Source organism: Coenobita brevimanus, chromosome 94 (genome assembly GCF_032717465.1).
Source record: "Coenobita brevimanus isolate Jiangsu-jjx chromosome 94, ASM3271746v2, whole genome shotgun sequence".
In the NCBI taxonomy this organism is placed as follows: domain Eukaryota; kingdom Metazoa; phylum Arthropoda; class Malacostraca; order Decapoda; family Coenobitidae; genus Coenobita; species Coenobita brevimanus.
In genome coordinates, this window is record NC_137047.1 from 40,212,212 (window position 1) to 40,237,487 (window position 25,276).

The window sequence follows — 25,276 nt, forward strand, 5'->3', positions numbered from 1 at the left end:
AACCGCCTTCTCCACATCGAATGGCAAACACTATGAATTCAACGTCCTTCCTTTCGGACTCTGCAACGCCCCTGCCACATTCTCCCGTTTGATGGAGTCAGTCCTCAGTGGACTAACCTGGAAGACTTGCTTGGCATATCTCGACGATGTCATCGTTTTCAGTCGTACCTGGACCGACCACCTTCACCGCCTCAAACAAGTGTTTCACCGCATACGCCAAGCAGGGCTAAAATTGAAACCAATAAAGTGCGTCTTGGCCGAGAGATCAGTGTCTCTCCTGGGACACCTAATTAACGCCGAAGGCATTTCACCAGACCCAGATAAACTACGAGCCATCGCAGACATCCCCCTGCCCCGTGACGTACATGAGACCAGAGCCTTCCTGGGGTTAACATCATACTATAGGCGGTTCGTCAAAGGATTCACTGATATCGCCAAACCCCTACACGATCTAACAAAAAAGGGCGAGCCTTTCGTGTGGACCGAAACAAGGAAAACAGCATTTACCACCCTCAAATCCAAGTTAACCACTGCCCCAGTAGTCGCGTTCCCAGACTACAACCTCCCATTCCGCCTGTATACTGACGTGTCGCTCATCGCCATAGGGGCTGTCCTTGCACAAGTACAAAATGGGAGGGAACACATCATCGCCTGTGCCAGTCGCACCCTGAATGCTGCAGAACGGAACTACGCGGCCACCAAACGTGAGTGCCTAGGGATCATCTGGTCCCTAGAATACTTTCGGTCCTACATCTCAGGCACCCATGTAATAGTCATTACAGATCACCAATCCCTACAATGGCTATCAAACACCACCAATGCCCAACTGATATGCTGGCGAGAGACACTCGAAGAGTATGACTTCGAAATCGCATACCAACCAGGCAAACTCCACACAAACGCCGATACCCTATCCCGTCTCCCAATCAACGCCATCACGACAGAACCAGACCTGGTCCAAATGTGGCACAACAAACAACACCCCACATGGATTCCACCGATCACGTTCACTAAACTCACCCACACGGCGAACACCTCTTCGACCCAAACGGACACATCGTACTTAGCCCCGCCACTGCCCACGACACCATGCTCCACCTCCATGCCCACAACGGCATCCACCTGGGAACGAAGAAACTGCTACAAGTCTTTAACGACATGTACTGGACCCCAAACCCATCCACCATCGCAAAGATCATACAATCATGCAGAGCCTGTGCCCTTGGAAAGGACATCACCCGAACACCAGGCCCTACAGGAAAGTTAACAGCACAAAAACCGTGGCAACTACTCTCCTTAGACGTCATCGGCCCTCTCACACCAAAAGCAGGCTACAAGTACATAATTACCTTCGTGGATGTATATTCTAAGTTTATCATCGCCTGCCCCGCCAAGGATCACACCGCACTATCAGTTGCCGATGCCCTCACCCGACATGTATTCCCTTATTTTGGGATTCCACAGGCTCTACATTCGGATAATGCTCCAGAATTTACGGGAAAAATCTGGGAAGAACTAGCAAGCATATTCGGATACCACATCTCCCACTCATCCCCCTACTGGCCCCAGGGCAACAGCATCTGCGAGAGAAGCCATCACTCCCTTATGAACCAGGTCCACACACGCATTATGCAAACGGGAAACGAAGACTGGCCTGCACACATCAAGATCATACAATGGGGTTTAAATACGTGCCCACGAGAAGACGGAATAACTCCACATGAGAGAGTTTTCGGAGAATCGCCCCTACTCCTACCACTCCGCCACCACCTACAACCACCCACCCCACTCTCCACCACTGACCCTCTCCACCACCTCAAACGCCGCCTCCACCATCTGCATTCACAACAAGACCTAGCACCTGACGCAACCCACTCCAACCCATACACACCTGGCCAGTCCGTTGTCGTCGCAAACCTGCCTACCCCACCCAAGACCTCCCCCCGATTCAACGGACCTTACAAAATTGTGCGAGTACCCAACCCATACCAAGTCACTGTAGATCAACAAGGACAACACCGCACATACAGAAATCGCCACGTGCGCCCCTTCCACCCACCCGACACCGCCCATCCCCGCACTAAGCCTACCTGCACCCCGGCCCGTACACCTGTCCACCCCGACCTTTCTCAGAATCACCCCCCAGACTCCTACTCCTACTCCTTCTCACCCCCTTCCTCAAACTTACCAGCAACCAGCCCACCCCCCGACACACCACCAGCACAGGCTGAAACCACCACTACCTCAAGACCTGAAATTCACCCACCTAACACCCATCCACCCACCACCTCCCAACCCACTTCACCCATGCCACCCACATCACCACAACCGCCCACCCCCCCCGAAAACCACACCACTCGCCACCTCACCACCTCCACACCCACCACCACCCTCCCTCATGACCACTCCCATTATACGCGCCACACCGCACCCCCAACCATCCCCCCCCAACCCCCGCACACCCTCACCACCACCACGCACACAACCAGCCTCGCCACCCACACCCACCATAACCACTACCACCACCAGATCAGGACGCCTCTCACGCCCACCCGCAAGATACACATCGACCCCTCCACCCATCGCACACCCACCCCAAAACCCACCCTCCCCACATACCCCCCCAAACACCTCCCCCATAACCCTCCCCCTCCACCAAGCACGTTGGAACTTCCCAATTCCCAATTCCCCAAAGGACGACGCTCCTCCCACCAAATTAGCCCCAATAAAACCACCAACCTCCCATCACTCTCCATCATTCAAATTTCATCTCTCCACCAGGCACCATTCCCCGAGATGAAGGTGATGAAAGTCCACTGGAAGCCATACAACCGCCCACCAGCCAGAATCAGGGGCACCTACCACCTGCTACGCCTCCTACGCCGGACCAACCATCCATCCTCCCTCCACCTCACGCTCAACCCCCATCAGGAGCCCAACGCGTTCACCACTCACTGGGTCAGCCTCACCCAACACCTGACCCCGGCCTACCAGACATCCACCTCCACCACCTGCCACCTCCAGTCACGGGGCCGTGACTTCAACAATGCAGAGGGTGGTAAAATGCCCGCCGTGCCTGCCGCAGGACCTCCCACCTCACCACCCCCCACACCACCACCGAGCCGCCACCCCACCACCACCCCAGGAGGACAAACTGGTGAGGTTAGTGACCCCGGGCAAGAGGGTCATCAGGGCATCACGGCCCTGAGCCCCTATTCCCCGCAAGTGCCCCAACCCCAGGTGATCAGGGGAACTGAACTACTGTGCGGGCGGACCAGTGATTGACAGAATAGGGGTGGGACTGAAATTAAATCAGTCTCAGGTAACACCGTATTGACGGCTTTGTTACACCTTCTAGGGCAGGAGGCCCAAGGCTTCGGCCTAACAAAAAGTGAAAAGAGAAAGACAAACCTAGGCTACAGCCTAATAGAGTGTGTAAAGGGGAAGGCGACCCCAGGCTCCGGCCTTAACACACCAGGGAGAGAGAGTTGCCTTAGTGCATCCCTCTCCTGCTGTTCTTTGGCTACGGCCAGAATACGGACCAGGGTAAGGAGCCCCTGCTGCCGTACGTGTAGTACTTCCCTATTACGGAAGCGACACCCCATGGACGGTACCCAGCCGCAGCGTGCGGGCGAACCAGTTCGCCTGGTAGTTGTCTTCCGTACAGGCAGACACTCGGCTCCGGCCGGGGCACGTACCAGGGTAGAGTATTCCCTGAAGGTAGGATCAGTCCGTATTGGAGAGAGTGCGGCCTCTGTGTCCCTCCCTCCAGCTTGTCTCCTACTACGGGAGGAACACCACGCCGGCGGTCCCGAGCTGCGGCGAAAGGGCGACCCCGATCACCCTATAGGTGTCCCCCATATGCCGGGCAAGTTCACGGCTACAGCCAAGGTGTGTAATAGGGGAAAGAGATCCCCGGCTTCGGCCTCCAGACACACTCGAGAGACCACGGGCAACGTGAGTCCTCCTCTAGCCTCTTTCCCTTCGGGGAGCCCTTCGTTGCCATCCGGGAATATAGCCCCGGATGAGACATTAGAGTGGTGTCAAGGCCTGATAGCGGACCTACCGCCCACACCCGGGAGTTCCTTGTTCCTGCTGAAGCCCCGTAGGAGACACTGCCGCAGTCCAGTCCTGACGGCGCCTCTCCCTCTTGGTACCCGCAGCCCCAGGACGCCCAGGCTCGACTCCACAACCCACGACGAAGGCGATCCAGGCTCCCTCACTCCCCGGAGTCGGAGGAAACAGGCCCGACTACTCCGGTTGTTCGGCCCCAGTCCTGAGAGCCACCTATCAGGTCGAGGCCCCCAGACCACAGGGCCTCCCTGCACCCCACTGGCGCGGCCCTAAGACGAGGGCAGCCTCTCAGGTCGAGACCCCCACACGGGAGAGCCTCCCTGTACCCTAAAGTGCAACAGTGACAGTGACTATACCCAGGAAACCGGGGGAAACAGTGACAGTGACAGTAACCAGGAAACAGAGGAAAACAGTGACAGTGACTACCCAAGAGAATATACTAAACAGTGGCCCACTAGAATCTAGTGCTATCAGGGCAGAAAGTGCATTTTGTGAATTGTCTTAGTCCCTCTCCATATTAAGGAACCAGGGAGTTTTCTGTGAGTCTAGAGGTAGGAGCGCGGGCGAGTCGAAAGATAAGTGTACGTGTCTCCGTGACCAGGTGACAGTGTCGAGTGTCGCTATCCACACCCTACCTCTTTTATAGTAATATCCCTAAACCAGACTCTCAATCTCGTGTATTCTTAAAGTGAACAACCCCATTTATATATTACCTCCAAGTGACATAAGAACCCCATTAAAGGACTTAAAGTGAACAACCCTATTTATATATTACCTCCAAGTGACATAAGAACCCTATTAAAGAATACTCGCAATCTCCCTGTGTGATAATGGTAGTGCATACGATTATTCTGTGAAGCCAAGTGTTAATTCTGTATCTCTGTGTCTCTGTATCCTAAATATCATTCTATGTGTACTGTTATGAGTAGGACCTAGGTAATAGATGTGATACTGTATACTGCTTGGTTTTTATGTCCTGTTCCTTTGTTAGTGCTTTACTTCCGGTCTAGAAAGAGGACCCCGCTTCAGTAGCTAGTGTTTTTACGACGAGAAGTTGCCTTAAAAACACAGCATTACATGGATCATCAGCTGGAAAAAAAATTGAGCATAGTTTGCATGTCTATTTTTTTTACCTTCCTTATTACAAGTGCCACACACTTCAACACGAAACCACCGAAAAACAAGGAATAAACCAAAATAAAAGCTATGCAAACTTTATGCATCGTGGAAATTAGGCAAAAATCGTTTATAAATACATACAACCCATAAACCTCCAGTATCCGCCCACAATACGATTGATTTGATTTGAAGTATTTATTGTGATAAAAGTATACTTGTTGCCTCTCTTCCTCTCATCGTGCGATTTTTTTTTTTTTTTCCTGGTTGGTGGTTCCTAGCGTCAAAATATATTTGGGAGATGCTGGGCTATGAATTTCTGCCCTGGTACATGCTAAACTGCAATGTAAGTTCCGGTGGGGGAGATGGATGTGCGGCAACCTCTAAAAATTCCTTGCGTGATGTGATGTATCTGAGCGATTTTGGCGTGGATGGAAGGTTGGTTGATGGTGTTCGTTTGTCAAAATGTGTTCTGGTGACTTTAACCCCTGAATGTCTGCCCTGAAACAACGGAAATGTAAATAGTAGTAGTAGTAAAAATAGTAGTGGCAAATGATGATGATGATGATCATGATGCAAGTAGTGCTAGAAGTAGTAGTGGTAGCAAATGATAGTGATGATGATGATCTCTTACAGGGCTGGGCTACACCTTAACTGGGCAGGGTGGTAGGCTGGATGTAGGATGGCTGCTAACACGACTATCGCCACACTTTTGGGCAGCACTTGGCATTGGTCTGTCTGTCAGCCTCGGTGGGCTGGGGGTTTCTGTGTGAGTAGGGAATCTGTATATCTGTCAGTTTACCTGTCTGTCATTATTTATGTATATTTATCAGTCTGGCTATCTGTCTACTCTCACCACACTTTTGCGCTGCACACGACAATCCTCTGTCTATCAGTCTGTCAGTCAGTCTTCTGTGTATCTGTCTGCCTATCAGTATGGCAGTCTACCTGTCTGTCTGTCTGCCTATCTACATCTCTATTTCTGTCAGTCTATAAGTCTATCTATCTTTGTATATGTGTCTGTGTATTCATCTATCAGTCTATATATCAGTTAGTCTGTGTATTTATTACCCATCGATCTTTGTCTACCCACTTACGTGTCTGTCAGTCTGTCATTCTATCTTGTGTCTATCAGGACTGTCACCACACTTTTGGGCCACCCTTGCAACACGTGATACGTTTATCTGTAGGATTTGGTACAACATATATCTTGAAAAACAGGTTGGGGCATCAAGTGATAATTTGTTGTATGACAGTGGTGTATTTCACATGTCTATCTATCTGTCTGTCTATTGCCAGATGCCTTTAATCCTGCAAGGGGTGGTCGTATACAGATCACCTCCACATTTCCCTGTCTTGTTATGTGGCTGCCTTCCCTCCAGCTCATACACCCCTTCTCTCATATATATCCACTCCACGTCTATGTCTCATCCATGGTCTCCCCCTCCTCCTCCTCTTCCCCTTCACTTCACTCACATACACTGTTTTAGTCACAGTATAGTGTTAATCTGCTGCTACAACTCAGCATTAAGAATGGCGAGATAGCAGTATTAGGCCAAGTTAGAGTGAGAAGAATATAACACCATATTGTAGTGATAATCTATTGCTGCAGCTTTGCTTTCAGGATGGAGAGAGAGCAATTTTAGGCCAAGTTAGAGTGCAAAGAGTATACAGTACATAGCCTAGCAGTGGAACCAACCTAATCTAACTCCACCGAGGGATGTACTGTACTTGACTAGCATTAGCAACTTCAGGTTAAGTTAGAGTGACAGTCTACCCAACACAGTAACAAACCTAAATAACTCCACAGAGTGATGTACTTGACTAGCATTAGCAATTTCAGGTTAAGTTAGAGTGACAGTCTACCCAACACAGTAACAAACCTAAGTAACTCCACAGAGGGATGTTCGTGATCGGTGTCAGTATCCTGGGGGTTAGCGTGAAAAAGCCAAACGCTGGTAGCAGGAGTCTTATTTCCATCCTTCTGTGTGAGGCATTTGCTGTGTATGGACTCATCACTGCCGTTGTACTAGGAGACATGCTCAAGGTATGTTATATTTGAGCTGGGAGAAAATGAGAGACTGACTGGGAGAGTATGTGAGTGAGGTGATATGCAGTTCCTTCATTACCATCATAAAAGCAGATCAGCTGAAGGTAGCTGTGTCCTATCTGAGCTGGAGAGAGAGAGAGAGAGAGACTGACTAGGAGAGTGTATGTGAGCTAGTGGGATAATGTTGAGAGGTGTGTGAATGATGGTGGTGTGAGGTGAAGAAAGGGCAGCTTGATGGTGGAGCTATCAAGAGGGAGACGATGACTGGCGGATGCAGGCAACCGGTGTACCATATAAAAATAATGGAAAAAAGAGAAATGAAGAAAGTGTATGTGGCTGAGGGGGAAGGGGTGACCAAAGATGAGCACAATGGATGGGATGGTGTGAGTTGAAAGGAGGACAACCTGATAATGGAAGGGGAGATGGAGCATTGTATGTAACTGTTGTGTTTTGTGAAGAGAATGGAGAATGAGAATGGCCAGGAGAATGTATATGAGTGAGGTGGTATGCATTCTTATCAGCTGGCTTAACCTCCCTCACTCTGATCACATATTTTATACTGTATTCTGGTACTGATGGTAATGTAGTCAATTTGGTTGTGCCCGGCATGTATATTTCCGTTCTGTGTGGGTTTTCGTCTCAATACCACAACCAGCCACCTCAGCCAAGCAGACCTAGTGGGATAGGTTAGGTTTGGTTAGGTTACATTGGGATCATTTACGTAATTTTGCCTGGGAAACACATTTAGCATATATTCAAGAAGAACATATGGTTAGTTTTGAAACGACAGGGCGAGCGTCATTCCTGGCTGAGAGTTCCCTAAGGTGAGACAAATACACATAGGGAACAGAAACATGCTCCCCGGCACAGATTTGCTTTGCCTGTTGGCCAGATACCGTACCTATCTATATAGAGCCATGTGCCTTAATCCCGTAAGGAGTGGCAGCAAATAAACTGCCTCCTTGTTGCCTTGTCCTCTACCATTTGGCTGCACTAACTCCATGTCGCACCCTTCTCTCTCGTATAGGCTATCTCTCCTCTCCATCCCTCCATCTCATCCTTGGTCTCCATCAAGTGATAGATAATTATGAAGCACATACGTGTAGAAAGAAGTGCTAGTGCGGTACCTTCAGGATTCTAGGGACTTGAATGGTGAATGATTGACAAGTTGCCCTTTTCATTGGGCATGCTGTTATAATAGTTCTTCCCCTATCATTGTTTTTTCTGTGCTTTCTGGACTCTACCTCAGCCCAGCATTAGGCAGGAAAGGAGGTCTGGATGATGATGATGAAAAAGAAAGGAAATGGAGTCCATCATATTTTCTTCATTTTGCAGGATTTTTAGGCAGAGAAGGCCCGTACAGATCGCAGACTCTTGGAGGCATATACAGTATATTCCCTAGTTATGTAATGTTTGCCGCTGGTCTGACTATTGGGTTTACTAAAATGGTGTGTGCTGTGTTTAGGAGTGCTTGGTAAGTGGTGTAGGTAGATGTATGAATGGATACATAGACACTGCTATATTGACAATGATTGATAGACAGATGGATGAACAGATTCAATGACACTGATATATAGATACACTCTATTTAAGAGTGGTTGGTAAGAGCCCAGTGGTGTTCACAGTGGCCCATTCAGCTGGACAGACTTTAGTTAGTTTTTCTGGCCCTCAGGAGCATACCTCACTCAGTCCTAGTGTGGGAAAAGAGGTGTGGATGATGATGATATTATACAATCTTCTCTATTATCAGGTTCTTCTGTTGCCCTGGCTACTGCTACAAATGAATCTGCCCTCAACTGCACCCTCATTGTGGAGGTCTTCAGATCTTCCCTTGGACTCTACGGACTTCTTCTTAGCTTCTACGTGGTGAGATATTCAACATTGTTTGCTTTGCACTGGTGAGATAGTGGGTCACAGGATTGTATTCTAGGTGACATAGGAAGCTGCATAACACCTCTTCCCCATTAATATAATCTGCATATTGCATCACAGCATTCTCTTACGTCAACCCAGACCTCCTTGGTGGTAAAGCAGGGTCATGAGAACCAGGAAAAAGAATAAACTCGTTACCAAAGTTTGCCCAATTGTTCATGTCACACTCCCATTCAGTCACTGTTTAATCCTCCGAAATCTTGGCTAATTACATCATTTAATGCAAAGGATATTGAGGTGTAACATGCAGCATAAATTGCTATAGAAACAGTGTTACCTAATCTCCATAGCTGCTCTTAGTATGTTATCAGTATATATCATATAACAATTGACAAAGTTTGCACAGATAACATAAAAAAGGATATTGAGGTGTAACATGTAGAATAAGATGCTATGGAAGAAGTGTTATCTCCATTGCTTTAGAAACTTCAGTCTCTCCCTTGGTTTCCAACAGCATCCTAATCTTGGAGATCTTAGACTCTTCCCTTGGGCTCTATGACTTACTGTTGGCTTCACACTGGTACGATATAGCCTATGGCACTGTTGGCATTGCACTGGTACACTGGGACTGGGTAGAATTGGGATCACTAGAAAAGAAAGACTGCCATGGAATGTCAGCAAGATAATTTCTAAATCCATCCCAGTTTTCCCTATCAAAGTGCCATTGGGTCACCCTGACAGGTTCAGAACAGGGAGGTGTGGGAGGGTTAACTAATGAGGCATTGATGAGATTGTGGTCAGAGGATCCAAGTGGTGTCAGTACCTCTATCCTGTATTGATCTGGATTATTTGTCAAGAATAATTCCAAGAGATGGGCATTATGGTCAGGATTATCAAGTATTCTGGTCGGTTGCTTTACCAGCTGTGTGAGATTAAATGATTCTGCAAACAGCTCGCACTCTAGACCAGCATCGTCAGTCCTGGCAGAATGCAATAACCATTCAACATTATGTATGTTAAAATCACCCAAAAGGGTAATTTCGGTACTAAGGGCAAGGTTAAGGTTACTCAACTGTGTGGATATGGAATCAAATACATTGGGTTCCGAAGAAGCACTGGGGGAGCGATAGACTAAACAGATATATTTGGTAACATTTTGACAATTTAGTTTATACAATGAGTAATCAAAACTGGATGAAATGAAGCTTAAAATAGTGTCAACTGCATATTGGAATTTGATATAACAACAGGTGCCGCCCCTGTTACGGAAGTTTGTGAGGAGATGGTAACCGGGAAAACAAAATGGGGATATATCAGTACAGGGTGAGATTTGTATAATTTGTATAATTACTCCCTTGTACAAAGGAAAAGGGGAAAAGGAAGTGTGTGGTAATCATAGGGGCATTTATCTTCTTAGTGTAACAGGAAAAGTATATGGTAGAATACTATTGACAAAGTTAGGGAAATAACAGAGGAATTAGTTGGAGAATAACAGGGAGGTTTTAGGAAGGGAGGAGGTTGTGTAGATCAGATAGTCATTCTTAAGTCTTTAGTAGAAAGGTTTTTAGACAGGGGAAAGAAGTTGTATGCGGCCTGCATGGATTTGGAGAGAACATATGACAGGATGGATAGACAAAGATTGTGGAAAGTATTAAGAATATATGGAGGAAATGGGAAGTTGATGAATGCCGAGATGAGTAAAGTATGTATGAGGATGCTAAGGTTGCAGTGCGTGTTGACAGTGAACTGAATGAATTTTTCTATTTGAAGGTTGGATTGAAACAGGGATGTCATGTCTGCATGGTCGTTCAATCTGTATATGGATGGGGTTATAAAAGAAATACGAGGTAGGGCAGTGGATGTCGGAGCAGCCCTAATGGGAGAGAGCAGTGTGTGGAAACTCCCTGTACTGTTGTTTGCAGATGATACTGTGTTGTTAAGTGAAGATGAAGCGAAGCTGCAAGGCTTGGTGAATGAGTCTGGGAGTGCAGGAAACGGAATCTAAAGGTGAATGCAGGGAAGAGAAAAGCTATGGTCTTCGAGAGAATTGAAGTCACTGAATGTACAGTGAGATTGGATGAGGAGGAAATGGAATATGTATGTGCATTTAAGTAATTGGCTAGTGTGATGACTAAGGATGGAAGTTTAGATGGTGAAGTGCTTGAAAGGGTACAACAAGGAAGAAAGGTTGCTGGTTCTTTGAAGGCAGTGACAATAACCAGGGAAGTGGGCATGGAAGTGAAAAAGTTACTGCATGACAGTATTGTGATACCAATTCTAATGTATGGAAGTGAAGTTGTTGGAGGGGCACAAGTCAAGAGTGAGAGCAGTGGAAATAAGTTACTTGAGAGGAGCAAGTGGAGTCACATGGAGAGGCAGAGTGACAAATGAGGAAATGAAGGAGCGTTGTGGTGTGGATGTGGACATTCTAAGAAGTGCTAGGCGAAACACACTGAGACAGTTTGGCCATTTGGAGAGAATGCAGAGCGAGAGACTGGCGAGGAAAGTGTATGTGAGTGATGTGGAGGCCAAGGATGAGATGGAGGGATGGAGTGGAGAGGTATATGAGAGATGGGGATGTGAGCTGGGAGCAGGGCAGTGAAATGGCAGGGGACAGGGCAACATAGAGGTGATTTGTTTGTGGTCACCCCTTAAGGGATTACAGCATCTGGCAATATAGATAGATTATTATTATTATTTTATGATAATTTTTATCGTGGTCCTTTTTTTCCCCTTGCTGCATGATGCACCTGAGAGGAACCTGTGTCAAGCCACTGGCCAGTGTTGCTACACAAAAATTTGGTAAACCTGAAGCTGGACGCCAAAAAATCTGTAGAAATCTGCATATCCCTCAAAGTGACCATTCTGTGGGTGGAAATGGAGAACTACCCTGTCCAAATTTTCCACAGCCTTCCCCTTGAACCTCCCGAATTTTTCCCTAACTGACCACAAAAATCACGTACCACATGTTGAAGACAGAATTTGCTCATAATAGTACCATACAGCGGTTACAAACTAATACATATATATATATATATATATATATATATATATATATATATATATATATATATATATATATATATATATTTAATAGTGGACTGTGTATAGCCAGTTGTTAGCTCATGGAACTGGGCCTGTCACACAACTTGAATACAAAATTGTGGTTGGGTGAATTTTGATGGGCCTTCCTTATGAGATAGGAATGGATCTTCTTGGTTACAAGTCAAATCAATTGTCCAATCCGACTACACTTGGTCATCAGCTACTCTGGAAAGGGGTGTAGAATCTTTGTTGAGTGATAATAAGTTGAATTCAGTCATTCATATTAACTCATTATAGCAAAGGATCCATGCCAGAATTAGAGCAAATACTGTACAATGTACTTCCAGGTGAAATAATGCACTTCTTTGCATCCTCCAATTTAAAAATGCGGCAGATAATTTACTGAGCAGCTCCCAGTGAAGGTGGTAGATTACACACCATGTGAAATATTGTGTTAGTGTGGAACTTTAAAAAAAAATCTCAAAAGGCAGATGTAATATTAATATTTGATAGGTTTCTTCTTATTGACAAAGGATGCGAAGTCTGTAAATACACTGAAAATGTCTTCCAATATGAACATCTATATATTAAGCCTCTGTATCAAACCAAATCTGACAATCTGAAAATAGTAACAAACTCCGCAGATTTAAAGATAAGTCTGTAGAAGTGGCAACACTGCCACTGGGTTACTCAAGTCAGCAGGGACGAATCAGTGTGATGTATTCCTAATTTTTTTTTTTTTTTAGAGAATGAATGGAGGAAGGAAAAACAAGGGAAATAAATAAAACAAGTCCATGTGCCTAAAGGCATCCTACTTTCGTAAAATATTTATAACAACTGGATTTACATAAATGTGGATTAAATGTTTGTGGGAAGCAACTTCCACGAAGTGAATTCCAGAGGGTAGTAATTTGGGGGATAAATGAATTTTGATAGCAGAGGTTCTGCATTGCAGGGGTGAGAGTGTGAGTCATGAGTGCTCCCAGCTGCTCAAGCATTTCGGGAGAAAATATGAAGGGGAGCCACAATTGAAGCATGTTCGTCCGAGCACTTACGGTAAAAATATCAGTAAAATAATGCTAAGGAAGCAACATCTCCACGTACTGATAATGGATGAAGGTCCTGCGTAATGGCAGGATTACTGATTATCTAATGGCTTTATTCTGAATTTCGTCCAACTGCCTCAATCCAACCGCTCTACCACTCCACAGAAGCAAACAGCATTCGATCTAAGAATGCACATGACTTTTATATATTGTGGCCAACTGTTCGTTAGTGAAAAATTCACAAACTCTGTACTGAAATCCCAATTTTTTAGAAGCATTTTTAGCAAGGGATTTAACATAAGCTGTCCAGCTTAGGTTGGTGTTTAGTGACACCTAGGATATCAACTGTAGTGGATATAGGAATACTGACATCATTTAAAATTATGTGGAAGTCTGAGGAAGTCTTTCTGTCGGAGAAATTAATGTACATATTTAGTTTTCTGAGCATTAAAAGAGACCAGATTTGTTTGTCCCCATTGGTTAATTTTAGAAAGGTCCTGGTTTAGAGAAATTGTTGTTTATTTGGGAATTTATAATATCCGATTGTGTAAAGGAGGTACTAAATGTGAAAGAACTACGAAGTGTTGAGTCATCAGCATAAGAGTGTATTGGGTTGTGAGTGACAGATAGGTCATTTATATGAATGAGAAAGAGGGTTGGGGCCAAAACTGATCCTTGAGGTGCGCCAGTATTTATGGAATGAAATTGGGAATACGTTCCGTCTACCATGACCCGTATTTTTCCATTATGAAGGTAAGAAGAAGTTAGAGAAACCAGTGATGCAAGGCCATAGTGACATCTTAAGACAATATGGCCTGGTGCCATACTCTGTCAAACGCTTTTGAAATGTCAAGTACTAATGTGTGTGTTTCACCATGTCGATCTATTGTTTTGTTAATCTGATGGGTATGATGGCAAAGAATGTCTACAGTTGAACGTTCTTATCTAAATCCATACTGCCGATCATTGATTAATTTATTAATTTCTAGGTGCTTGCCTATGTGTTTGTTTATTAGTGTCTCAAAAACTATACCGAGAACAGAAGTTATAGCAATTGGTCTATAGTTTGATGGATCAGAAGTGGCCCCCTTTTTAGGAACAGGATGGGTATTTGCTTCTTTCCAAGAGGCTGGAAAACTTGAGGTACAGAAGCATAAGTGGACAAATTTTGCCAATGCAGGAGCCAACACTGGGGAGCAACTTCTAAGTATTACTGAAGGAATTTCATCTGGACCAGTAGCTTTGTCTATTAAGATATTCTGTAATACAGCTTGTAAGTATCTTGTGTGATTTTTGAAAGAAGGTATTTGAGGGGAATCAAAATCAAGTACAGGAATATTGTGATTTTCCGTATTTAGGGTTGAGTTTGTTGAAAAAAATAGCAACAAGAAGGTTGGCTTTTCCACATGGTTTACCTACAAGATTTCCACTGGGGGACTGTAACGGTGGAATGGATGAGGTGATAGTTAAGTTAGATTTGAATGAATTAAGGGTGGACCAGAATATTCTGTTATCATTTGGGTTGTTTAGTAGTTTGTTAGCTTGTCTATGAAGAAAGTTTGATTTAGAAAGACTGATAATAGTTTTGACATGGTTTCTGATATTTCTATAATAGTTAAAGGCTTCTTTAGTTTAGGTCCTTGTATATGTGTTATAGGCTATTGTTTTATGTTAAGTTACTCTAGTACAATTGTGGTCAAACAACTTAGATGAATTACATCTTCTTCTGTAACTACAATGGGGAATGAATGTTTCCATGCCGACTTTAATGAAATCCTGTATGTGGCCCAATGTGGAGTTTGCATCTTGAGAAAAAGGAGGTTCAAGGAACATCCATGAAAAAATTTTGGAGACCCTCCCAGTCTGCCCTGTTGTAGTGCCATTTAGTCACCACGACAGGTTCAGAGCAGGAGGGTGTGGTAGGTGTTGAACCGGTGGCTTGTATCAGACAATGATCCGAGGATACGAGGGGGGGCTCTACTTCGACATTATAATTATCTGAACTGGCTGTAGGAAACAAGTCCAATAGATGGGGATTTTAACTGGGGTTGTCTGGTACACTGGTAGGATGACTGACTAACTGGGTGAGATTAAATGAGTCTGCAAATAGCTCACATTCAAGACCAGAGTCATCAGTTCTGGCTGAATAAGTGAGCCATTCAACATTAAGGACATCAAAATCACCCAGAATAGTAATTTCTGATGCAGTATTATGTAGAGGACACAGCTGTGAAGACAGTCAAATAAACTGGGCTCTGGAGGGGCATTAGAGGAATGATACACACAACAGGAATACTTAATTTTACCAAAAGAATGTAATTGGTAGATGGCATAGTTGAAATAAGACCAATTAAATTTAGTAATCTCCTCCAGGGTAATTTCTGATTTAGCAAGGCAAAATACTCCTCCTTTGGGTCTGAAATTTTGAATCAAGATATAACCAAGAAAATTAAATCTAGCTAAATCAGAGGTGGAGCTTACTCGAGTCACTGTCAAAAATAGCAGATCTGGGGATTCAAACTGGAGGAAATTATGAAAAGAGCTGATATTGATGTGAAGTCCCCTAATACTGCAGAAGAAAATTTTACCGCACTGATGAGCAGTTTTGGGGCGCCGCAACGATGAAGGTGGCACAGTCGCTTGATGACGACCGGGAGGGCCCTATGCAGACGACCCAGCCCTGCCGGTGGTGGTCATCCGAGAAACCACCGCATTAACTGCCAGTACTGCAGCAGCCATGGTTCCTTTTATGGGGGAGGGGGGAAGCAGGGATGTGTTGTGGAATGTGTATGATATGTAATGACAAGATCGGTGTTTTATGGAGAGAGGATAGCTGGTTTAAGGCAATGTGATATAATGTGGATGTGTGCATTGTGTAATGAGGGCAGCCTGATGCCCTCTGATGTGTGAGGCAGAAAGATGTGTAACCAACTACCATGGCCTAGGAGAGAAAATAGAATCCTGGCTATCCCGTTATCTTGGCGGTAGTACTTCCCTGGGCGGGGCTGCCTACCCCTACTACTCACAAAGTGGGCTGGCAGTCCTTCCTCCTACTTGGTATCAAGTCACTGGATTATTCAAGTCAGCAGGGACAAAGTAGTGTGATGTATCCCTAAGGAAACGGGTTAGCAAGCAAACAGTCCTTCCTCCTACTTGGTATGTTTCACACCAGTCTGGGATTCAAGAATTCATCTGAGAGTAACCATGGTGTCTTGGAGACCCAACATCACGGAGTCTTACACCAGGAAGATGACACAGGAAGTTGTAACTCAGCCAGTTACCCACATGGGCAATGAGAGGGACGGACAAGAAAGACATGGAGAACCTACAACTGGCATCCATATTCCCAGCAGGCAGTCTAGGAAAAATGATGTCAAAGGCAAACCACAAACTCATATACAACCAGCAACACTAATATCTATATGGGTATGATGCAAGAAAAACATGGTGGTAAAAACATATGAAAAGCCACCAGAAAATACAAATAAACTACAAAGGAAAAGAAATCACTGAAGGGACGACCAACAAAAATAAATAAGGAAGCATATTACATGAGCTGCATCAGTGAAGGCAAGTAGTCAGTCCTCAAAAGAACAAAAAAAAGGGGATTCAATTTGAAAGGCTGATCAAAGTAAATTCTGAAATGTCAGGCATGTCCTAACACAAGAAAATTTAACAAACTCACTTAAAAATGGTTCTGAAAAAAACAAATTGAAAAATCCAAAACAAAGCAAAGGCACTGGGACTAGATGACAACACAAAGATAAATGAACAATGCTATGCACCTACAGTTTATGGCTGTGTTGGAATGCACAAAACTATCCCTGAGAAAGTTCTATCTATCTATCTATCTATTGCCAGACGCCTCAATCCCGTTTGGGGTGGCCACAAACAAATCGCCTCCAAGTCGCCCTGTCCCCCTCCATTACACTGCCTTGCTCCCAACTCACACCCCCCTCTCTCATATACCTCTCCACCCCATCCCTCCATCTCATCCTCGGCCTCCCCCTCCCTCTTTCCCCCCTCCACCTCACTCATATACACTCTCTTCGTCAGTCTTTCACCCTCCATCCTCTCCACATGGCCAAACCACCTCAGTGTATTCCTCATAACGCTTCCTGAGAAAGTTAATGGGAAGAAAGTATATGTCCTGCCAATGATTTTCCATCGAAAATTCTCTCCCCTGCTGAATGATTTAAAATAAAGGAAGCTTACCAAATTCTAGGCTGTGCTTTGGTAGTATAAGGCACTACTCCCTGTGTGCCTATAAATAAAGGTTTTATTAGGTTTTACTCTAAAACCTGCCAATTTCATGCAATCCTTTTTCTGCTTACGACATTTCCCACTCTAAAACTGAACACCAGAAACAAAAGCAACTAACAGCCTTTATTCATGAATATACTTGCACAACTGAGGCCAGGGAAGGTAATACCAGCTCAAGCAGCATTACAGACTCTTCAGGTTTACAAAGTCTTACTACAGATGTTTATGAGGCTGACTTACAACATAGCTGAGTGGGATGATTATCTTCATTTTGAGCAAATGTTCTATTGAATTTTTCCTTCTCATGTTTTGTAACACTACAGAAAGCCTAGATTTCACCCTGCAAGAAAATTTTCTTTATGAACCCACATTCTACAGGTAAACTAGGGATGAACAGATTCAGAGGCAGCTGACATACAAGTTGCACTTGTATGTCTAGCTTACATGGATGCTATGATGAGTGGGAATGTTAACTCTAAGGGTATTCTAAGTGCCTGGGTGTAGCAGTCAGCCAACATCAATGTGATTCTGACCAGAATAATTAGGAGACGGGGAACCCTAACCTGGACACTGTGCAGAAACACAACACTGCAGGCATTAATTTCCCTTAGCTAGTAAATGGACAGAAAATACAATACAGTACCTGCTGGTCCAGTGGCATGACACTCCTAGCCTATCTGCAATATTCCTTCCTCAGTGGTCCCCTGTTCACCAAATGGATGATTTTCACAGGCCTGTGTATAAAAAGTAAGGTTACTGTGCCATACAGTAATTCACTCATGTGTTGCAGTTTATGCTATAAATCTCCACTGCAAGCTACCTGAAATGCTGATATATCAGTTTCTCCCAAATCACAGTACCAGTTGTTCTATCTATCTATTGCCAGACGCCTCAGTCCCGTTTGGGGTGGCCACAAACAAATCGCCTCCAAGTCGCCCTGTCCCCCGCCATTTCACTCCCCTGCTCCCAACTCACACCCCCCTCTCTCATATACCTCTCCACCCCATCCCTCCATCTCATCCTCGGCCTCCCCCTCCCTCTTTCCCCCTCCACCTCACTCACATACACTCTCTTCGTCAGTCTTTCACCCTCCATCCTCTCCACATGGCCAAACCACCTCAGTATGTTCCTCATAACGCTTCCTATCACATCCACATCAACACCACAACGCTCCTTTATATCCTCATTCGTCAGCCTGTCTCTCCATGTGACTCCACAGGCTCCTCTTAAATAACTCATTTCCACTGCTCTCACTCTTGACTTGTGTCCTTCCAACAACGTCCAAGCTTCACTTCCGTACGTTAGAGTTGGTATCACAATACTGTCATGTAGTAACTTTTTCACTTCCATGCTCACTTCCCTGTTTCTTATCACTGCTTTCAAAGAACCAGCAACCTTTCTTCCCTGCTGTACCCTTTCAAGCACTTCACCCTCCAAACCTCCATCCTTACTCATCACACTACCTAAGTACTTAAACGTACTCACATTTTCCAATTCCTCACCATCCAACCTCGCTGTACATTCACTGACTTCACCTCTCTCAAAGACCATCACTTTACTCTTCCCTACATTCACCTTTAGATTCCGTTTCTTACACACTCTCCCAAACTCATCCACCAAGCCTTGCAGCTCCCCTTCGTCTTCACTCAACAACACAGTGTCATCTGCAAACAACAGCACAGGGAGTTTCCAAACACTATCCTCTCTCACCAGGGCCACTCCAACATCCACTACCCTACCTTGTACCTCTTTTATTACCCCATCCATGTACAGATTGAACAACCATGGAGACATGACACATCCCTGTTTCAAACCAACTTTCAAAGAGAAAAATTCACTTAGTTCACCATCCACACGCACTGCAGCCTTCGCACCACCATACATACTCTTCACAGCATTCAACAACTTCCCATCTACTCCATATATTCTTAACACTTTCCACAATCCTAGTCTATCCACCCTGTCATATGCTTTCTCCAAATCCATGAAAGCCGCATACAACTTCTTTCCCTTCTCTAGAAACTTTTCCACTAAAGATCTGAGAATGAATATCTGATCTACACAACCTTTTCCCTTCCTAAAGCCTCCCTGTTCTTCTCCAACTAATTCCTCTGTTCTTTCTCTAACTCTGTCAATAAGTATCCTACCATACACTTTTCCTATTATACTAAGAAGACAAATGCCCCTATGATTACCACACACTTCTTTTTCCCCTTTTCCTTTGTACAAGGGAATAATTATACCTGACTTCCAATCCTCCGGGACTCTACCTTCCTCCCAGGCCAATCTGCACATCTTCCACATCCATTCTACTACTATCTCTCCCCCATGCTTCAGGATTTCACCACACACTCCATCAATTCCTGGGGCTTTCCCTGATTTAACTTTCTTCATTGCTTCCACAACTTCTATCCTACTGATTTCTTCCTGTCTTCTCACCTCCCTCCTTCTCCCAGCCATTCCCCAGCCACTTATACTCGCATTACTTCCATCCTCCACGTTCAACAATTCCTTAAAGTGTTCTCTCCATCTGCTCACTTTTTCTCCCTTCTCCACTAGTAATCTACCATTTTTATCTTTCACTCCCCTGCTAACTTCACTTCCACCCTGTCTTACTCTTTTCACCTCTCTCCAGAACATTTTCTTACAGTCCCTCCACTTTACACTCAAATTCCTTCCAAATTCCTCATCCACTCTCTTCTTACTCTCTCTTACTAATCTTTTCACCTCTCTCTTTCTTTCTACATATAACTCTCTCTTCCGCCTCTCAACCTCTTCCACGCCCCTATTCCTCATCCATTCATTGTATGCTTTCTTCTTTTGTGCCACAGCCTGTTTCACCTCTTCAGTCCACCACGGTGTTCCTTGCACCCCCCTCCGTCTTCTCTTCCTTCCACACACCACATCACATGCTGCACATATTTCTTCTGTAAATATTCTACACACACCTTCCACGTCCCCCATCTGCTCCAATTCATATTTGCCCAATCGTTCCTCCACTTCTCTCTTATACTCTGCCTTTTTCTCATCCTCTTGTAACCTTTCCACTCTCCTTGCAACTACTCCTTCCTCTCGTCTTTCCCTTCTTCTGTTCCTCCATCTTACTTGGACTTTAATTCTGGCCACCACCAAGTAGTGGTCAGAAAGTCCACTCCCCCAACCTCTATAAGCTCTTGCATCCAATATACATCTTCGCATCCTTTCATCCACACACACATAATCAATCATTGCCTTCCTTTCATTCAGTTCACCACCCACCCTTCTCATCACTCGCCATGTATACCTGTGGATCATTTTGTGCCTGAAGAGGGTATTGGCTATCACCAACCCCCTCCCAGCACAAATGTCCACTAACGCACTGCCATTCTCATCTATCTCAGCAGGCACACCCCACTCACCAACTATTCCATCCACCTTCACATTCCCAACTTTACCATTCATATCACCAATCAAAAACACTCTCTCATTCCTTCCAAACTTTTCCATGCACACTTCTACATTTGTCCAGAACTCTTCTCTCACTCTTCTAGCACGATCTTGCGTTGGTGCATACACACACACAATCGCCCACATTTGTATTCCAACTTTCAACTTTACCCACACAATCCTTGATCCAACTGATCCATACTGTCTTATGCTCCTCTTCCATCTTTTACTCACAACTATACAAACTCCTTCCTTTGCCCTCTCATTCTCACCTACTGCACATATACCCCATCCATACTCCCATTCTCTCACACTTTCTCCTCTCCATTTTGTTTCAGTTATTCCACATACATCCACTTTCGCATCCTGAAGCACCTGGACAATCTCTCTCTCTTTCACCTCATCATTCGCTCCCCTTACATTCCACGTTCCAATTGCAATGTCCTTTGTCCGGTCCTTGGTCGTCAACGTTTGGTCAGTCCTTGTCCGAGGCTTATTGTTTGTTTTTTTAGTTAGTTGTTTTCCGGGGAGGGGCACTAACCAGCAACCAGTTGTTGCTATGTCAAAAGTTGTATTATTTCAAGCATATCCCTGATCAATATGGATGAATGTACATTCAGTGTTTACCAAGTATATCTCCTTTTCATTCTAATGTCAGATGACTAACCCACTGTTCATGCAAGACAGCTTAAAATTACCATCAAGGCTATCAGAACACATCACCATTCCATCACACCACTTCAAGCCACCTTCCCTCATACACTCCTCCAATACCACAAGGCTAGCACAACACATCACCATTCCATCACACCACTTCAACCCACCTCCCCTCACACACTCCTGCGATACTACAAGGCTATTACAATACATCACCATTCCATCATGCGTCTTCAAGACACCTTCCATCATACACTCCTCGAATACCACCAAAGCTATCACATTACATCACCATTCCAACACACCACTCCAAGCCACCTTCCTTCATACACTCCTCCATGGTAACCATTCACTTCATTCTTGTCTTTCTCCCCTTAATCTTCCTTTAACATCATCTTTTTACACTTCTTGTTAACACTTCTTTCCTCATGGATTACATACACCCATAGCTACAACTTGAACACTTTAGCTACAGTATAGCATTAATGGTAAAATTAAAAGTATGCATGACATCTGAAGTCAACATTACATCATGTTTTGGAAACAAAGTTTCATGAACTATTCAGACAGAAGAATTATACTCACAACTGGAAAGGAAAAAATACTGGGGAGATTAGTTTTGGCCTGCCTTGCAGTCTCTTCAGGTGCAACGACAGACTCTAAGGGGCTGAAAGTGTTTATCTCCCAAAACAACCTTCCAACTGCTCGTATAATTCTTTCACTATCATATCTGCACTGGACTGATTATACCATACAATTGTGAGGAGAAAACATGCCCTACATACCACATCGTCTTAGCCCTTACCAGTGTCTAAGCCAGTGCTATAAATCTGGGGAAATCAACAACCATACCCACATACAGTGCCTCTTAAGGCAGCTGACGATACATCTTCACGTGGTGGCACCAGCATGAGTTGAACATGTCCCTCAACTCCCTTTCTATCCCTTGACAGGAGGATGGCAGACTGCAAGAGAAAAGCAACGTCAGTCCAGTCCACCACAATCATATTCACATGAGTCATGGGCAACAACAACGTTCTTTGGGCCTGAAGCTAGGCAACCAGTTCATGAGATCTGAGAGTAAACATTCAATTACTTGCAGTCCTTACAATAAATTACAAAGAACAAAAAATACTGTGAGAGTTTAAATGCAGTGACATTATCCAATGCACAGAATTTTAGTAATTTATTTAGCATATGCTTGCTGATTTTAATCATCCTCATCTTGTCCTGGACTGCATTTACAATACCCTAACAAGCTATCATCATCACTGGTGAATGCACCACTTGCCTTCTGTTTGGCAATCACAGTTGTTCCACAATCAGTCCACATGCCAGCAAAGGAATCATGTTAGGAGATGAAAAAATACAAGGACAATGCTGTGTCATCATAACATTAACAAACTTTTGTCACAAAGGGAAATTCACTCACCCTACTTAGGGCTTGTTTAATCAGATTCTCTGGGCGATAATTTGTTTCATTTGTGACAAGTTTACCACAGAATGAAAGCATTATATCAGCAAAGGAGATAAGAAAAATAAGTTATTGTCGGCATCAAGTACAGGAATTCACAGTATTTTTCAGACATGACAACACTCTTGCAGAAGGTAGTCTTGGGTACATAACAGAATCCATGATGGTGTTGTCATTTACTATAAAGCAGAAATTATTGTAGGCCAGCACCATACACAGCATTTAGTATTTTGGTTGGTTTTGTTTCCACAGCAGACAGTGTTAATATAGTGATCTCTTCCTCACCCTAGCCTAACAAGCACCACTTCCCTTATAAGGTAGTAAAGATATAATGATCAGTGTGGTTGAACAAAGCCCTGGTCTCTCATTTTGTACACACAGCAGGAATGACAAGGCATGATCCTGATTTCTCTTCAGGCTCACGCTTGGGAAAGAATTCCCAATCACGCATTCTCTCTGTGCACCCAATTAGATTCCAAATACATTTGATCCCAATTCACTGATCCCAAGTGACGAACAGGGAAGGTTTAATTGTGGATGTGGATGTGCGAATCAAATATTTCCAGTGAGATAAACAATGCAAGTGAGATGGAATCTACACTCTCTATGGCATTACTCGACCGGGAATAACAGTAAGGCAGGGTGAGTATGGTGAACTGGACAATTATGATATAATGCATTGCATGAATGGAAAGAAGCTGAATGATGTAAATTTTCATTTTTTTATGAAGGTATCAAAGCATGGGCAAAAGTAGGTGGCTTTCTTGGTGAGTGATTAATATCAGTACTGGAGCGAGTAATATCACCACAGCCGTCCAACGTGTGTGAAAAATGTTAGGAATGGGGCTAAAACCTGCATCACAAAGTGAGTGATGGAACTGATAGTGAACAGTGATAAGGAAATTAATACAAAGGATATTGAGGTGTAACATGCAGCATAAATTGCTATAGAAACAGTGTTACCTAATCTCCATTGCTGCTCTTAGTATGTTATCAATATATATCATATAACATTTGACAAAGTTTGCACAGATAACATAAAAAAGGATACTGAGGTGTAACATGTAGAATAAGATATTATGGAAGAAGTGTTATATCCATTGATTTAGAAATTTCAGTCTCTCCCTTGTCCTCGAACAGCATCCTACTCTTGGAGATCTTAGACTCTTCCCTTGGGCTCTATGACTTACTGTTGGCTTCACACTGCTAAGATATTTGGCACTGTGGGCACTGCACTGGTGAGATTTTTGGCATTGTTGGCACTGTTGGCATTGCACTGGTGAGATATTTGACACTGTTGGCATTGCAATGGTAAGATATTTGGCATTGTTGGCACTGCACTGGTAAGATATTTGGCATTGTTGGCATTGCACTGGTGAGATATTTGGCATTGTTGGAATTGCACTGGTGAGATATTTGGCATTCTTTGCATTGCACTGGTGAGATATTTGGCGTTGTTGGCGTCGCACTGCTGAGATGTTCGGCATTTTTGGCCTCACACTGGTGAGACAATGGATGTTAAGTTTGTATTCTAGGTAACATGGGAGGTTACATAGCACTTCTTCATCAGCAGTTTATTTTGTGTATTACACCTCGATATTCCATTATGTTGCAGTGTACTACGGAGGAAGGAAGGAATAATCCCCCAAGCTAAGCCTCGATAGATCATATAGTCCTGCTACGGTGACAGGACAGCGCCACCCCTCCCAGCAAGGCAGCTACCCAGGCAGGGCGGCAGCACTCAACCTCGCAGTCTAAGAGTTGTGCGCTCTACCACTGAGCTACCCTGCTCCCTGTGTACTATGGAGGGAACCACCATCCACTCACTTAATGTAGCACTGCCTATTGGTGTCTCTAAACTGCGTGATAACTCAAATGATTTACTGTAACCCACAACAATTTTCTATGCCAGATGGTAACCATATAGCCTAATCAGATGTTGCTTGGTGGTATAGCGGATTAAGGCACGCCAATGATTGGCCCCATGAGAGTTTATATCTGAGAGATGTTGCGGTTTGTTGGTCACATAATGCCATTGAGGCTGGCAGTAGTAGTATGTGAATGAGGCTGGTTATACTTTTGGGAATGGGTAGTGTAGCCATGGGCCTCTATGCTACTAATAAGGCAAAAAAAGGTGTGGGTGATAGATAAAAATGAAAGAAAATTAGCTAAATAAAATAAAGGCCATTTATATGAACTTCTAATAATTATTTACTAATGCAACCTGCTGTCTTCAGTCACATGGTGGGGAGG

General features: G+C 44.3%; 1 long non-coding RNA gene across 1 annotated transcript; it reads left to right on the forward strand.

Annotated features, from left to right (window-relative positions):
- Window positions 1-7,188: 7,188 nt before the first annotated feature.
- On the forward strand, window positions 7,189-24,908 carry LOC145412807 (uncharacterized). Its single transcript, XR_013899645.1, has 3 exons — window positions 7,189-7,237; window positions 8,991-9,106; window positions 24,639-24,908. It is a non-coding gene; the product is annotated as an uncharacterized LOC145412807 (long non-coding RNA).
- Window positions 24,909-25,276: the final 368 nt, after the last annotated feature.